Consider the following 17,967-nt stretch of genomic DNA (forward strand, 5'->3'; position numbering starts at 1 on the left):
TCCGTTGTGCCCCTGGCAATGCCGACCGTTAAAATGAAAAACGCGCATGCGCGTCATCCTCAATTAAAATTCACACTAAAAATTCAAAGCGCGCATGCGCTCCAGAAGTGCCCGTGGAGGGGAGCAGTCCCAGACGGCGAAATTGACAAATTCGCCGGTGCGCATGCGCACAGTTGTGCGCATGCGCACATAACACAGCCGACTCGATTCGGACGGGGTGCGGCTAAAGATAGAACACCGGGAGGAGTTATCAGGCTGGTGGGGGCGACAGGTAAGTGCCATTTTCTTCTTCTTTTTTTTTTGTAACTGCTTTCTCCTTTGCACTGTTCTTTTTCCAACAAGAGAGACAGCCTCGTGGGAAGAGGCAGACATTTGCTGTGTGGAGACCCCCTGGGCAGTTCAAGTTAATTTTCGACCCTCGGGTGTGAAAGCAGGAATACCGTGGTGGGGGTCAGCGGCATTGGTGCAGGCCGTCGCAGGCCTGTGCTGCAAGCACTCACTTGGCATCCAACGTGGTTTTAGGTGGGGGGCGGTCCCCGGGCACTTTTATTTTCTTCAGTGCGGTGCCTGTCTGCACCCTCGCACTTTCCTGGTTTTTTGTGGCCGCGGCAGTCTTGCTTCGCTGCGGCCCATGTCACAGCTTTTTCGGGCCTTTTTGTCGCATTACTGTTGGGAGGTGGGGGCCGTCCTTGGCATTTCTTCCTTTGGCTTTGGTGCAGACGAGCACCTCTGCGCACGGCTGAACTTTCTTCTTGGGCACCCACAGCAGCGTTTCTCATGCCATGGGCCACGCTTTTGCCTTCTGCATGTTGAAGGGGGGGCGGCCCCGGGGCATTTTCTCTCGGGGCGCAACAGCGCCATCGCGCATTCTTTGTCTCGGCCGCGGCAGCTTTCTCTGACGCTGCGGGCCATTCTTGCTGAGACAGGGGGTGGCCTTGAGCATTAATGACATCTTCTTTCGGTGCGAACTAGCACCTTCATGTTCATGGCGACCACAGCCGTCCTGGCAGTGCTGTGGCCGCCATGCCGCCTGGTGGGTGCTTCTTAGCACTGTAGCGCTTCTCTGTTCGCGGCTGCAGTCGTTTTCTCAGAGCTGCGGGCCGCGTTGGTCACTGTCAGAGGGGCTTTCCTCATACCCCCGGGCTCACCTCATGCTCGGTGTGTGGGGGATGGCACTCCCGTTCCCCTCCTTCCACGGGGTAGCATTCATGCTGAAAATTCATGCAGAGCTGCCTCAGGCACAGGCAACTCTTCCCCCTTTGAGCAACGTCAAAGTTGCTGCCAGTGCCCACGTGGAATCGTCGACCCTCGTCGCCAATGTAGTGTTGGGGCCCTAGGCCCCCATGCTACTAGAATGTCCGACACGGACACTGGTGTTTGGTATCTGGAACTGGCCCTGGGCACGTGCGCCCGGCCCTTTTTATTGCCAGGGTCACCTGACCGGTGACGCCTGTGTTGGGTGGGTGTGGGGTGTAGGTGGGAGGCCAGCCCTCAGCAGAGAGGCTGGCCAAACACTAGAACGTGTCCAGCAGGACACTACACAGGGTACAGAGAGGGGCTAAAGGGGCAGTGGAAAGGGAGATCAATACTGATTGGTCGGATTACCGAGGGAGAGAAAACACAATGGGCTAAGTTTAAGAAAAGTGGCGCTAAATCATGCGCATGTCTACTTTTCTTGTGCCCCTTAGCGCCCCCCTAATGCCACCATATGTGCGCCCTATTTAACATATGGTGCACCATGACAGTAGTTAGGGAAAATAGTGTCAACATTTTTTACTCTAGTTTGGAGCTTTGCAGGATTAGCGAAAATGTGGACACTAATCCTGCAAAGCACGTGGCGACCCATTGAAAACAATGGAAACCTAATTTTAACGCCTGCTCTGTGCAGGCGTTAAAAATGCAGAAAAATGGTGCAAAGAAAGCTTTTAGAGTTCTTTGCAACATTTTTTTGCCCCCCACCTCATGGGGGAACACACCCCTTTGAAGGGAAGAGTGTATGTGTGTGTTTTTTTTCTTCTGGAATATGACAGACAGTTCACCATACCCAACTGAAAGCACCTGTACCGAACTATTTTCCAGAAAATACATTTATTAGGGGGGTGTAACACCGCAAAAAACCCCTACCCCCTGAAGCTATACCCCTGTGCATCTCCCAGCTGGATGATGCACACCTTGCTTGATTCATACATAAACATTCTAGAATGTTGTTTACAGTGATAAGGCGAGACATTAATATCGGTGAAGTAGGGGAGACAAATATACTTCATGTATGTTAGGCAATGTGCCAACTGGAGTGATGACAACTCCCTCACTTTCCTGATATTAACACCTAATCATGCATATAGTAATATGCTAGTCTAGTCAGCAGTTGACTACGGGAAAGGCGAAGTGGAATAAGGGAGAGAAATAGACACAGTGGTTATCCTCACTCTGCCTGTTTCTACAGCTGGGCTCAGGTGCAAAAGAATACTTCTCTCTATGTTGATAACTACCTTCAGTGATTTGTAAATTAAATATGTGCTTTGAATGATTCATATTGTATCATGTTTACATTAGTAATATAACTTCTTGCTCCCCTCATTGAGAAAATAATGCAGGGTAAAGTTCATATCCTTTGGGAAGGATAACTCCTCAAACAAATGTTCAAAATATAAAGGGGTACATCTTTCAGTGCAATGCTATCCTCGAATGCTTCTCTGAATATGAAAGACTTTGATAACTCCAGGTTAGTGTTTGTATTCCAATAGGACAACAGGAACTCGACTTCAGCAAATGAAGTCCAGATATTCTCCAGCGGTACCATCACAAAGTGACACTAAGTAACGCATTGATATTGACTTTCTAGAACAAAAGGCATGTTGTGCTGGAAAGGTGACCATTTCTCAGAGCAAAAAGTACTTTGCACTGTTTTGCATTACTGTACGTTAAGAGGGTGTTACTAAGGTCTTGTTTGAAAGCATGAGTGGAAAAAGCCATAGATTTTGACACTAATGCCCTCATTATGACCCTGGCGGTGATAAAGTGGCGGTAATACCACCAACAGGCTGGCGGTAACTTTGGCCAAATTATGACCATGACGGTGATAACTCCCATAGACAGCCAATGTACCACACCAACCGCCACGGCGGAAACAACATTAACCACGGCGGCTGCCAACAACAGCCAGGCGGGAGACAAAGTACCGCCCACCATATTAAGACACACGAAACCGCCACCTTTTCTGGGGCGGTACCAACACCAAGAAAAGCCTAGCGGAAACCGAGCTCGGATGTGAAAGGACTCACAATGGAGACACAGACATTGCTGTGGGGGGCCAGGCCAGGCCAGACATTGCTGCGGGGGTCATCTCCAGGGTAATGGTTGCATGTCAAATACATGTAACCTAGCTTGTTAGTAGTCACTTTCAGTCAGGGCATCGTGGGTCCCAGGTGTGCTGCAGTTGGCTGTGTGTGCGCCTCATCATGCCTTGGTGACTAGCCATATCACTGGTAGTGCAATGCATATTGATTAGGCCTGTTCCCTGTGTGTGAGGGTGCTGTGTACGCCAATGGTGGTGCTGGTGCAGTAATTGACACAGTCTTTTCTTTTTCACTCTCCCCCCTTTTTTTGTTCTGTCATCCTGTCCTTGTGTGCATTAGCATCATCTGGCGGAGCAGGGTCACCGGCGACAGAGGGAGCTGCATCCCTCAGGACCCTGGAGGCAGAGTCCACCGACGCCGAGGGAACCAGTGGGACAGAGGGCAAGGGGAGCACCACGGCGGAGATGGCACAGACTCAGGCAAACACAAGCACCACACTTCATCCAACAGGAACTCACGCAAACACCATACAGTTGCAGACACAACAACATCCACTGTCTCCCCTTCCTCCTCCTCCTCCTCCTCCCCGTCCTCCTCCTCCACCTTCCTCCCAATCACGTCCACACTCACACCTGCATGCATTACATCCACTACCAGCATCACCACACCAAGCAGAACACACAACACACTGGCAGACACCTCCACAACAGCCATGCATGCCGCCCCTCCTAAGGGACACAAACGCAAGCATTCACGCATCCAACAGCCACACAACTCACATCAGCATACTGCCCATGTACCTGCACCCAGGTGCAGCAGACATACTCCTCCAACAACCACTCCCTCATCCTCCACTCCCATTACTCCTCCCTCCTCCTGCCCCACTGTCCCTAAAAAGCTTTTACTTGCCCAATTTGACCTCTTCCCTCCCCCGCGTCCTGCACGTATGGGCAGGGTACCAAGGACACAGCCCAGCACCTCAGCCAAACAGTCCACAGGGACAGGGGTAGCACCACCTGCTCGTGGTGGTAAGGATACCAAACCTCCATCACAGAAGGGGAAGGAGCCAGCACCACCAGGGAAGACGGGGAAGTGGCCTGCACCACCAGGGAAGAGTGGGAAGAGGCCTGCACCACCTGTGAAGAAGGGGAAGGAGAATGCACCACCTGTGAAGAAGGGGGAGGAGCCTGCACCACCTGTGAAGAAGGGGGAGGAGCCTGCACCACCAGGCAGAGAGGTGAAGAGCCTATCAACCCTTGCCAGGAAGGTTAAGGGATCCACGACCCATGTACAGAAAGAGACGATGTACTCTACGCCAGCGGAAGCTGTCAGGCTGACCCCACCACTGCGAGCTGTCACAGAGCCCCCACCGCCAGCTGTGGAAGTGCTGCCATCAGTGAGTGCAGAGGCTGCCCAGGAGGCTGCTCCATCCACCACCACAGTGCAGCCATCGGACAGTGCAGAGGCTGCCCAGGAGGCTCCTCCAACCACCACCACAGTGCAGCCGGCAACGCCAGCGGATGCCATGTAGGCCGCTCTCCAGAGGCTGTTGTGCGAGTTGCCTCCTCCAGAACCAGTGGGCAAGTCACCCACTTCAGAGACTGTGGCCTTGCACTCCCCAAGACAAAACAATGGGCATGGAGCCCCCCCCCCCCCAAGAACCAGTGGGCAAGTCACCCACTTCAGAGACTGTGGCATTGCACTCCCCAGGACAAAGCAATGGGCATGTTGCCCGTCCAGAACCAGTGAGAAAGTCACCCACTTCAGAGATTGTGGCCTTACACTCCCCAGGACAAAGCAATGAGCAGCACAGAATCTCCTCCAGCACCAGTGGGCAAGTCACCCACTTCAGAGACTGTGGCCTTGCACTCCCCAGGACCAAACAATGGGCATGAAGTTCCATCCAGAACCAGTGAGAAAGTCACCCACTTCAGAGACTGTGGCCTTGCACTCCCAGGACAAAGCAATGGGCATGGTGCCCCATCCAGAATCAGTGGGAAAGTCACCCACTTCAGAGACTGTGGCCTTGCACTCCCCAGGACAAAGCAATGGGCATGGTTCCCCATCTAGAACCAGTGGGGATGTTTCCGTATTCGGCTGAGGCACCCCCCTGCATATCCTTGAGGTGCCTTCCAACTTGCAAAATGATGCCCCTCGAATGTTCTCTCCGGATGTGTCAGGATACAGGTTGGGCCTTGGACTGTGCCCTGTGGCATTGTGTGCCCTTATGACTTTGGACTGGGCATTGGCCCTTTATGTACATCTGTAAATATATTTGGTTTGTGTGGTGGGTTTTGCTATACTAATACATTGTCGGTACTCCAGCATTGTGGTCCGTGTTTTATTATGCCGTTTGTTGTGTGCCGTTGGTTTACATGTGCAGCTGGTTGTGTGTATGGTGTGTGTGTGTCGGGTGTGTGTTGTGCATGTTTGTGTCACTCTTGTTTTCCTCCCATCCTTCTCTGTGTGCTAGGTGGTTGTACTCACCTTCATCGTCTTCGTCGGCGTTGGTGTTACAGGTGGAGCATAACGTAAAAGAGCATCGGGAAAACTTGCAGTTCATGTTCCATTGCGGCGTGACCACTTGGGGACGAGGTGTGACCTGGGGTCCCTGTACAGGTGGGCACAGTGCTGATTGACGTGTCCTGGGGACAGAAGTGTGAGTACGCTGGGTAGGTGCTGTGGTGGACTGTGATTGTGCTTGTGTGACCGTCTATCCGTCTATCACTGGAGGCATCTTCTGTTGGGGGACTGGATAGTGGTGGCACCTCTTCTCCACTGACATTGGCTGGGTTACCTGTGGGGATGTAAGTGATGTAATATGCTTCAAGTGGCACACGCGTATAGATTTTTGGCTAGTGGCTCGCCGGTTGCTGTGCAGCCTGACCCCGGAAGCCCCTTGGCCTCGAACATATTCAGACCACTCCCCAGTACCAATACTGTTGACAACTGGTACGATAAAGGCTCCTCCATTTTCATGGAGGTTTCCTCCCTTTTCGCTTTTAGACACTGTCTTTAAGGCCGAATTGACCTCAGAGATCACAGAGTTCTTTCGGATTAATGAGGGTTCCGTTCCTGAGGTAGGCACGGTATGGGAAACCTTTAAGGTGTACATCAGAGGGATTACCATAACCAAACATGCTGGGGTGCTCCGATCAATAAGGCGGCGGCTCCAAATACTTGAAAGGGACTTATCAAAACTGGAGCGAGACCACAGTGACACTGCAGACGCTAACTTGTTGAGCCAAATTTGCGCTAAGATACAAGAATACCAAGAGACAGCTCACACAGAAATACAACACCTGGGTAAATACACCACAGCCCGAATATACGGGGAGGGAGAAAGACCGGGGGCAGTACTGGCGGGATTGATACGTCCCCAGCGAGGCAAAAACACAATTGAAACCATATGATCCGAGGGGGGAGAGGAAATAAGAGATCCTGAACGTATAGCCGATAGATTCCGAGAATACTATCAATCATTATACTCCTCCAGGGTAAACCCAAGCTCGGATGCAAAAGCAGACTACCTCACACATATCGCTATGACTAGACTGACACAGGAGGATAGAGAGGCTCTCGGTGCACCTTTGACTCTAAGTGAAATTAAGGAAGCGCTGGGGGGAATGGCTGAGGGGAAAGCTCCTGGTCCAGATGGGCTGACAGTATACTTCTACAAAGCATATCAACACCTATTACTCCCAAAGTTAAAAGACGTATATGATGAAATGGTAGAGAAGGGCAGCATGCCCCCATCAATGAGAGAAGCAATGATAATTGCCCTGCTCAAACCGGGTAAACCCCGAGAAAACTGCTCCTCTGATAGGCCATTGCCACTGTTAAATGTAGATGTAAAAAATGTTGCCCGGATTTTGGCTGATCGCTTGGCTGGAGTGCAGCCACGTCTGATTCGGCCTGAGCAAGCTGGTTTTGTCCCCGGTCGCAGTCTGTCCATGAGTCTTCGCACATTTTTTGGCACAATCCAAAATATTAACCCGGAGTTGAAGGCGGTGGCAGTCTTCCTGGATGCCGAAAAGGCATTCGACTTGGTAGAATGGGAGTTCATAAGGGTGACTTTGCGCAGATTTGGGGTGGGCGACACCTTCCTCCAAATGATCTTCACATTGTATAGCGACCCCCGAGCCAGAGTTTGTGCTAACGGTACGGTGACGGAATCGTTTGGGGTTACGAGGGGTACCAGACAGGGTTGCCCGTTATCTCCCCTATTATACGCGTTGGTAGCGGAGCCCCTGGCGTGTGCAATAAGAGAGCACCATGGACACCGAGGCCTCAGATTTCAAAATGATGCCCTTGTTTTGTCTACATATGCAGACGATACCCTATTATATATCATAAATCCTGAGCGTACCGTCGCTCCAATACTTTGAGAACTCATAAAATTTGGCTCTCTGTCAGGGCTAGTAATAAATTGGAATAAGTCCATCGTGTTAACTCCAGTAACAACGCAGGTAGATGTAGACTTCCCGCTGGCGTGGGAGACGAACACTGTCAGATATTTGGGGATACAAGTGCATACTGACCCTAAGAGAGTGATAGAGGGAGGATAATTTCGAAACTGCATTGAAAAAATTGTTGATGGATGTGGAGAGATGGATCAAGCTGCCGTTGTCGTTACTTGGGCGCATAGCACTGATGAAAATGGTGGTTTTACCGCGCTTTTTATTCCTGTTTCATAATATACCTATAGTCCTGTCGAAGACATACTTTGCCGCTTTGAAAACGTTATTAATTAAATTGGCATGGGCAAACAAGGTACCTCGCATGAATTAGCTAACTCTGACACTCCCATATGAGATGGGGGGCTTGGGAGCCCCAGACCTTGAGATATATTACATAGTTGCGCATGCAGCAGTGGCACAGGAGTGGTTTCATGGGACGGGTGAGGCCCCGTGGCTAAGGATTGAGAGGGAGTTGGCGGCCCCAGAGCAGCTGAGTAGTAGGTTGTTCCATACACCCCATAGACGAAATAGAGAATTTGTGTCCATAAATTCGGTCACACGTGCATGACATGAACTCATTAACAAGCAGGGGCTGGTATTATTATATTCTCCGCATGTCCCGGTAGAATGCTGTGCCTGGTTCTCTCCTGGGAGAGACCGTAGTTTGGTGCAATCCATGCGCGAAATAGGCATTGACAAAATGGGAGATATCTTCGAAGAGGGCATAGTGAAGACCTGGGACGCAATAGCAAGGGACACGGAGACACCAACTTCCCTATACCGATATCAGTACCACAGGGTGAGACACGCTCTGACGAAATTATTAGGAGATGATATGCAAGAACTCCCAGAGGTACAGGCCCTCTCGGTGGTACTGTTGGGAAAACAACCTCGCCGACTGATTTCTTGTCTCTATGCACATGTTCAGGGGGCTAGGGAACATGAGTTATCGAGAGCGCGCCTGGAGTGGCAGAGAGAGCTAGAGGTGCAGATCACAGACGCACAATGGCCATACTGCTGCTCTAGAACGAAATCCATATCCTTAAACAGCCGACACTGGCTAATACATTTTAAATATCTAAATAGAGTCTATTATACCCCCCTGTGACTCTATCAATATGGACTGAGAGAGACAGCTAATTGTCCCAGATGTGGAGAGGAACGGACTGGATTCCTACACCTGTCCTGGGGTGCGGAATGGTGCAGCAATTTTGGAAGGCAGTGACACAGGAACTAAATAGTATCACTGGAGAGCAGATGACCTGCGAACCGATGACAGCACTTTTGGGCTGGGATAAACAATTAGCGGCTCAAAATCGCACACTACTGGCAATGGGGTTCCTATCAGCCAAACGACGGATAGCAATGAGATGGGATCGCGGCCCAGTCCCCACAATACGAGAGTGGCATACAGATATGGCATATTGTAACACACAGTCAGACAATTATAATGATATGCTCCCCACCACCACTAGGCCGAAGAAATAATGGGAGGCCTATAGCCGCTACCTTGCTGGAATGGAAACAAGCGTACCAGAAACAGGAGAGACATTCTGATGGGACATAATAAAACTGAATCACATGAATATAAGCAGTGACTGTGGCTGATTGATGGCCCGATGTTTCAGGGTAGAGGAGATATGTGTAGAACTGTTTACCGTATGCGACCGCCTAAATACGTCAAGTGATTGATAAGTTTGCAGCAAGATTAATACTTTGTTATGTTGTAAATGGCTACATTAAAATATAAATAAAGATTTAAAATATATACATATGCTTCAAGTGTATGACATTTGTACATCCATGGCTTCCCCTCTATCATTGGTGTTGCCCTGACACCTTTTGCTTGTGTATGGTGTAAGAAGTTGGCTCTGTATATCCTATTTCAAAGTAAGAAATAGTGTACACAGAGTCCAAGGGTTCCTCTTAGAGGTAAGATAGTGGCAAAATTAGATCATTCTAATGCTCTATTTTGTGGTAGTGTGGCCAAGCAGTAGGCTTATCAGAGGGTAGTGTTATGCATTTGTTGTACACACAGTGGCAATAAATGAGGAACACACACTCAAAGACTTACTCCAGGCCAATAGGTTTTTATATAGAAAAATATATTTTCTTAGTTTATTTTAAGAACCACAGGTTCAAGATTTGAAGTAAACACATAAAATGCAAGGTACTTCACATAGGTAAGTTAGGAACTTTGAATTAGAGCAATAACATATACAGTTTTGGTTAAAATGGCAATAAGCTATTTTAATTGTGGACACAGTGCAAAAATCAACAGTTCCTGGGGGAGGTGAGTAAAGGTTAGATTGTGAGGAAAGTAGACACTTACAAGTCTCAGTTCCTGGGCATAGGCAGCCCACCGTTGGGAGTTCAAGGCAACCCCAAAGTTACCACACCAGTAGCTCAGGGCCGGTCATGTGCAGAGGTCAAAGAGGTGTCCAAAACCCAAAACACATAGGTGCCTATGGAGAACAGGGGTGCTCCGGTTCCAGTCTGCCAGCAGGTAAGTACCTGCATCATTGGGGGCAGACCAGGGGGGGGTTTGTAGAGAACTTGTGGGGACACATGTAGTCACACAAAACACACCCTCAGCGGCACAGGGGCGGCCGGTTGCAGTGTGCAAAGCAGGCATCGGGTTTTAGATAGGATTCAATGGAGGGACCCGGGGGTAACTCTAGCGGTGCAGGCATGCACAGGGGGTGCTTCTCGGGACAGCCACCACCTGGGCTAGGCAGAGGGTCGCCTGGGGGGTAACTCCTGTGCTGGGGTTCGGTTCCTTCAGGTCCTGGGGGCTGAGGGTGCAGTGCTGGTTCCAGGCGTCGGGTCCCTTGTTACAGGCAGTCGCGGTCAGGGTGAGCCTCTTGATTCTCTCTGCAGGCGTCGCTCTGGGGGCCCAGGGGGGTTTTCTCAGGCTACTCACGGGCTCGCAGTCGCCGGGGAGTCCTCTCTGTGGTGTTTGTTCTCTGGATCTCGAGCCAAGGGTGTCAGGTGCAGAGTGTGAAGTCTCACACTTCCGGCGGGAAACGTGAGTTCTTTAAAAGTTGCTTCTTTGTTGCAAAGAAGTTGCTGTTGTTGAGCAGATCCACTGCTCATGGGAGTTTCTTGGTCCTTTACTCCAGGACAGTCCTCTGAGGCTTCAGAGGTTGCTGGTTCCTGTTGGATGCGTCGCTGGTTGCAGGTTTTCGAGTAAGGAGGCAGGCCGGTAGGGCTGGGGCCAAATTAGTTGTCGTCTTCCGTCTTCTCTGCAGGCTTGTAGGTCAGCAGTCCTTGTTTCTTCAGGTTGCAGGAATCTGATTTCCTGGTTCTGGGGTGCCCCTAAATAATAAATGTAGGGGTGTGTTTAGGTCTGGGAGGGCAGTAGCCAATGGCTACTGTCCTGGAGGGTAAATACACCCTCTTTGTGCCTCCTCCCTGTGGGGAGGGGGGGACATCCCTAATCCTATTGGGGGAATCCTCCAATCTCAAGATGGAGGATTTCTAAAGGCAGGGGTCACCTCAGCTCAGGACACCTTAGGGGCTGTCCTGACTGGTGGGTGACTCCTCCTTGTTTTTCTCATTATCTTCTCCAGCCTTGCTGCCCAAAAGTGGGGGCAGTGGCCGGAGGGGCGGGCATCTCCACTAGCTGGGATGCCCTGGGGCGCTGTAACAAACGGGGTGAGCCTTTGTGGCTCACCGCCAGGTGTTGCAGTTCCTGCAGGGGGAGGTGTGAAGCACCTCCACCCAGTACAGTCTTTGTTCCTGGCCACAGAGAGACAAAGGCTCTCTCCCCATGTGGCCAGCAACTTGTCTGGTTTGTGGCAGGCTGGCAGGAACTGGTCAGCCTACACTAGAAGTTGGATTGGTATTCAGGGGGCATCTCTAAGATGCCCCCTGGGTGCATGTTACAATAAATTGCACACTGGCATCAGTGTGCATTTATTGTGCTGAGAAGTTTGATACCAAACTTCTCAGATTTCAGTGTAGCCATTATGGAACTGTGGAGTTCGTGTTTGACAAACTCCCAGACCATATACTCTTATGGCTACCCTGTACTTACAATGTCTAAGGCTTAGACACTGTAGGGGCACAGTGCTCGTGCACATATGCCCTCACCTGTGGTATAGTGCACCCTGCCTTAGGGCTGTAAGGCCTGCTAGGGGGGTGGCTTACCTATGCCACAGGCAGTGTGAGGTTGGCATGGCACTCTGATGGGAGTGCCATGTCGACTTAGTCTTTTTCTCCCCACTAGCGAACACAAGTTGTGAGGCAGTGTGCATGTGCTGAGTGAGGGGTCCCCAGGGTGGCATAAGACATGCTGCAGCCCTTAGAGACCTCCCTGGCATCAGAGCCCTTGGTGCCAGGGGTACAAGTTACAAGGGACTTATCTGAGTGCCAGGGTTGTGCCAATTGTGGAAGCAAAGGTACAGTTTAGGGAAAGAGCACTGGTGCTGGGACCTGGTTAGAAGGGTCCCAGCACACTTTCAAATCAAAACTTAGCATCAGCAATGGCAAAAAGTTAGGGGTAACCATGCCAAGAAGGCATTTCCTTACATATGGTGATGTATTGTGGGTATGTTAGTTTCCCTATGCTGTGCTTGCTTTAGTGATGGGTGTACATGCAGGGCTGTAAGGGATGTCCATACATTGGTATGGCATGCAGGGCATGGCATTGGGGTTAATCATATGTGTAGGTGCAGTGTGTGGGATGGAGTGGAGTGATGGGAGTGAGGGTGTGGGTGTGAGATGGCATGCAGGTATTGGGGGGGAGGGGTGATAGGTAGTAAATGTTGCTTACCAGTGTCCAGTCCTCCGGCAACTCCAGCGAGTCCCTCAGGATGCAGTATTGTCAGTACTTGCTCCTCCCATGCTGTGAGCTGTGGGGGAGGAGGATGGGTCCACCGCCAGTCCTCTGTATGGCGAGCAGGTGCCTTGCTGCAATGGAATGTACCTTCCCCCGTAGGTCGTTCCACCTCTTCCTGATGTCGTCCCTTGTTCTTAAGTGCTGTCCCATGGCGTTTACCCTGTCCACAATTCTCTGCCATAGCTCCATCTTCCTTGCAATGGAAATCTGCTGTACCTGTGATCCAAAGAGCTGTGGCTCTAACCTGACAATTTCCTCCACCATGACCCTTAACTCCACCTCAGTGAAACGGGGGTGCCTTTGTGGTGCCATGGGTGTTGTGTGATGTGTGTTGGTGTGAGTGTGTTGGGTAATGTGGTGGGGTGTGTGATGTGGGGGTGTATGGGTGTGAGCAGTGTGTGTGTCTGGTTGTCGATGTGCTCTTCTTCTCAGTCTCCGGGTAGCAATTGGTGTTTGTAAGGGGTTGTTGGTATTGTGGGTGGGTGTTTTATAGTGCTGTGGGTGTGGTGTGTGTATGAGTGTCAGGGGTGTGTTTTTGGTATTGGCCAATGTGGTGGTTTTGTATGTGGATGTCCATTCTGAGCGCTGCGGTATGTACCGCCAATGGTTTACCGCTGTTGAATGTCCGCCGTGGTAATTTGTGTGTCATAATGTGGTGGGCCTTGTTTTGTTGGCACAACGGTATGGGTGTTGGAACCGCCACTTTATCACTGACCTTTGGGCTGGTGGAATTGTGTATGTGGCAGTATTCTGTCGGATTGGTGTGTGTGTGTGTGTGTGTGTCATAAAATGGTGAACGGATATCCGCCGCCGTGGCAGTATGTTGGCGGCTGTCAGCGTGGCGGTAAGTGGGATTTACCGCCAATGTCATAATGAGGGCCTAAACCAAAACAGCCAGACTGGGCTTTACATGAAAAACTAATGCATCCTTGAAGTAGGAGTTAACAAGAAGATATTTTTTCATTTCTCCAAAACATCCAAGCATTGCTATGTGTACTGAAGTTCACAGAACACACTCAGTGCATAAGATCCTTCTGAGTTTGTCTAATCATAAGACTTTGTACTGGAAGGGTGTGCTTCTAGCACACATCCTTGACTAGATGAAGCACACTCACCTATGCATTATGGTGCAATACTATGTGTCATGCAAGGAAGGCTAATTAGAGTGCCAGCAAAGCGGATGATAGCAGTAGCAGGCCAATCTTAGTGGACATGGATCTGTGCTGTTTTCACTCTTATGCAACACAGCACAACAAATTTGCTTTGCATGAAAAATTAGTCAGTCTGTCCATATGTTTGCTGATTGCCTAGCAAAGAACACTGTGAAACACAAGAAAACTATACTCCATGAATCCAAGATGACAGCCACCATTCCACGTTTCTGGAGAGTCCTGTGGTTCCCTGAGACTTGTAGTCTGTTCTGACTCTTTATCTAAATTCCTATCACCTCTCATGCATCGCACATGCAAGGTCTGACAGCAAGTGGCACCCTCATTTTGCAATCCCCACTTGGGGCCTCATTTACAAGAATCTGGCACATCGGCTCCAATGCGTCACATTTCTTGTGCTGCCCTGAACCCCCTAACAATGCCATGGATGTGCTGTATTTACAATACAGACCTCCATGACACATGTTTCCACAGATGCATCAGAAATTCTGATGCATATGTGGCACTGAACTCAGGCATTGCTGGGACAGCATAAAAGAAATGCAGTGCTAGGAAGGCTCCCATGTTTAAAAACCCTGCGTCAGATTCTTGCCTTCTCTGAGCAGGTGTTACATTTATTTAAATTTAGTAAATTTCACTGTGCCAGTTCTGTGTGACTTTTTGCCTGGGTATGCCTACCTTGCATACATTATACCTGGTGCAGGTATAATGTGGCACAAAGCTTTACAAACTTGTGCAATGGTCCCAATGCACCAGTTTGTAAATATGATGCAGTGTAGGGGACTGCTTGCGCTGCTGCAGCATTAAAAAGTTGACGATACAGCGGTGCAAGGGGCTTGTAAATGAGCCCCTTTATTCTCTGGTCTTGGTTAAATTGTGCACTTATGACGTTTGTTAGGTGTTTCTTCTCATCTGTCCTTTTATCACAGGTGAGTGTGGTCCATGGACCGTGACACAACTTTTAATCACTTCTGAATATTCAAGGGTGCCAGATTATAGACAACTGTGCCATTTCTTCAGACCAGATGCGTGGCTGCTGGTGCTATGCAGAATGCTCTTGGATAAACATATAAACACTTTTCGATTCTGGCAGAGATGCACATTTCACAGAAATTAAACCACATCAATGTATGCACTTACAAATATGAACATACCAGGTGCTCCAGTTGGAAATGTACTTTTGTTAACTCGCAAAGGAACTGAAATCTGATACAACAGATGCATGTGTTGATTTAAAGAATCTCAATCATTTCTGTTCTGAATGTCAGGGCAAAGAAGGGGTTTTCCTCTCTAATATTGTCCTGCTCTGACTGCAGAGCCTAGGGTTAAAAGTTTCAATCATTTATGAGTATTGAAGTGTGCCAAATCATGTACAAGGTCTTTCCTTTTTTAACCACCATTTTTGTGGCTTGACAAAAGTAGAAGAAAGCATTGGCTGCGCCAATCGGTTTCAGGGCTGAAATGTATAGGCTTTGCCAGTGCTGGTTTTTGTTTGTGATCACCAGTTGCACTTATGTATACTGCAATGAGTTTAAGGCCCAGATTATGGATGGGATGGAATTCCGAGTTGTGTGGTACTTACTATAGCCAGTGATTACCAGGTATGATAAAGACCTTACTGTTTGTTAAATTTCGACATGTCAAATCTGCTGGAATTTAAGCAAGAACAACTGTATCTTAATTACTGTGTCAAGTCCACTAAGGTGGGTAAGTGCCTAACCTGCATGCTATTCCCAAAAAAGTCAGACTACTTGATAATTATCAGATCTGGTAAATATGGACCATCTCGGTGTCAGATTTTTACCTCTGCATTTCATCCAACATGATATGAATAAATGAATGATGTGTTCTAGAGAGCGCAACAGCAGCTCTAACTGGTGCATCCTCCGCTAGTTGCCGAAAAAGACCAGAACGTAACAGAGCCCACCTTTGGACCAAGCAATCCCATGAAGAGAAAGTAAAAAAGAACCTGGAACAAAATCATATATTTTTAAAGAGATGGGTCTTTAAGCAGGTATTGAAATTGGTCTTGGAAGTGATGGTTCTAAGATGATCAGGAAGAGAATTCCACAGCTTGGAAACCAGGAAAGAAAAGGTTTGGCCTCCCACCTTGATTTGCGTATCTTAGGGATGCACAACAAGTTTTGGTGAGTCGACCAAGGGTTTCTGGGTGGTTGGTACTTTTTGATCTTGTTTTGAATATACAATGGGCCCATCTGTTGTGTTCGGCCCTTCTGTCGTGTCACCCTAAACGTAAATAGAAGGGCTTTGAATCTTATTCTTTGCCCAGTAGGTTGCCAAGGTAGTGTCTTTAGGCCCTTTCTGATTGAGTGGCATCAAGGAATGTTCAGCACCAACCATGCCGCAGCATTCTGTACCCGCTGCAGTCTGTTTGACAGCTCTTGGGGGGACTGAGGAGCAAGATGTATGCATAATCCAGCCTTGATGTGATCAGGGCCTGGATGATGTCTTTCTATGTGTTTTCAGGGAGAAACTTCAGGGTCTTTCCACGCTCATGTATTTGCTGTGGCACCTAACATACTATTGTAATTGTATTTATATAGCGCTTACTACCCCTGACGAGGCGTCGTGCTGCATGACAATGTGAATTTTAAACATTGCTTATATTATTTTTTGCATGTGTTTGCTGTATTTTTTTTTTCAATTGATATTATTTGGTGTCTTGTCAGTAGTACATATTCATTTCTGTATAGTGCACAAACTCACCAATCTCGAGCAAGACCTATTGGCTTTGCCAGTGCAATTAGTATCTGGATTTCTCCTCGAGGGTTCTGGCTGCTTGCTGCTGCCTCTGTCGAAAAATCGTGAGCAGGAAGACGTCACCATCGCTAAATTGAATACCTACATGCTGTTCAAGGTGGCTGCCTCATAACCCAGCATGAACATACAAAGGTCAAATGGATGCGCGGCCTCAAAGACACGCGACTAGCATCATCAATATCCGGTGATGGCAGGAAATGTCTTTGCTATTAGTGACCGGCTGCCCTTTTAAGCAACATTTAAAGTTCACGCTTCCAATTGTTGTTTTTAATTGTGCTGTTATGCGGCAACAGATCAATAACTGCAGTGGACGGCAGTACATATTGACGCGAAAGTAGATTTATTTGGGGACTTTGCACCAGTCAGAAGCACAATGCAAAATAACAGAAGATAGAGTGAAATCAGGGCTTGTAGTGAACCCTGCTTTCCTCCGCGCCTTTTTAACTGCGCCTGATGCTGGAACAAGAAAGTTTAAGTGCTTTGGATTTCATTGCCTCTGTGGCCTGATGACTGCACATTCCCAGTCCATGTTTTCTTATACCAAGCACTATAATCTTGAATTTTGGTCCAATTAAAATAATCCCGTAATATAACTCTGAGAATGCATTGAGTTTTTAAACAAATAACCACACCTGTAACATTGTCCTTGATTACATGCACTAGTGTACGTATTACAATACAGTCTTATAGCCCACTATCCAAGGGCTATACCGGTAGTTAAAGGCCCTGAACCAGAGTTATAGGCTCGAGCTGCAGGGGAGGGCCTATAACAAGGGCTGAGGGACATTAACAACTGCTATAGTCTGAGGCAGAAGGGCTATAAGGCTATTCGAATATTCTCACCTATATGGGGAGGAATGTTGTAAATTAAAAAGGGAGAAATGGAAACACAGCTTATGGAATGTTGGAGCAGAAGGCTTATACCAGACGTTATAAGCCCTTAACCATTTCATTGTCTTTAATGGAGCTCACAACATTACAATGTTCTAATACTCTTTTTAAAGAATCTTTGTATTCCTGTACATGAGTTTTGGTGCATAATGGCTCACAGCCTTAAAATTGTATTATCAAACGTATTTCACTGCTTCCTGTGATGTATGCAGTTAGTTGAACCAGAAAATTGCCTTTTTTAACATCATATGTTCCACAGCAGAGTACGATTTTGCGATTGGGAAATCAGTTGACTGGCCTGGTTGGATCAAAGGGACCATGCGGAAAGGTGCAAAGAAAACTTTATGAAATCTTGTTACATTCAATAATATATCAGACAGATGTAACAAGGATTGGAAAACCCAATAAGTTTCCCCTTTATAAGTGTCGAACCATTGGCTTTGCCAATGCTTGCTTGTAAAGCATTCTTACAAAAAGTAAAAAAAAAATATTCAAAATACCAGAGTAAAAACATACATATATCT

The 17,967-nt window shown here is 48.4% G+C and overlaps 1 long non-coding RNA gene across 3 annotated transcripts in view; it reads left to right on the forward strand.

Annotated features, from left to right (window-relative positions):
- Positions 1 to 237: 237 nt before the first annotated feature.
- The window catches only part of LOC138246496 (uncharacterized), a 218,770-nt gene continuing 201,040 nt past the window's right edge, over positions 238 to 17,967 (forward strand). For all 3 annotated transcript variants that reach the window (XR_011194299.1, XR_011194300.1, XR_011194298.1), the window contains exon 1: positions 238 to 271. This is a non-coding gene — a long non-coding RNA (uncharacterized lncRNA). The remainder of the gene's footprint in view (positions 272 to 17,967) is intronic.

The sequence above is a fragment of the Pleurodeles waltl genome, chromosome 7, assembly GCF_031143425.1.
Source record: "Pleurodeles waltl isolate 20211129_DDA chromosome 7, aPleWal1.hap1.20221129, whole genome shotgun sequence".
Taxonomy (NCBI): Eukaryota; Metazoa; Chordata; class Amphibia; order Caudata; family Salamandridae; genus Pleurodeles; species Pleurodeles waltl.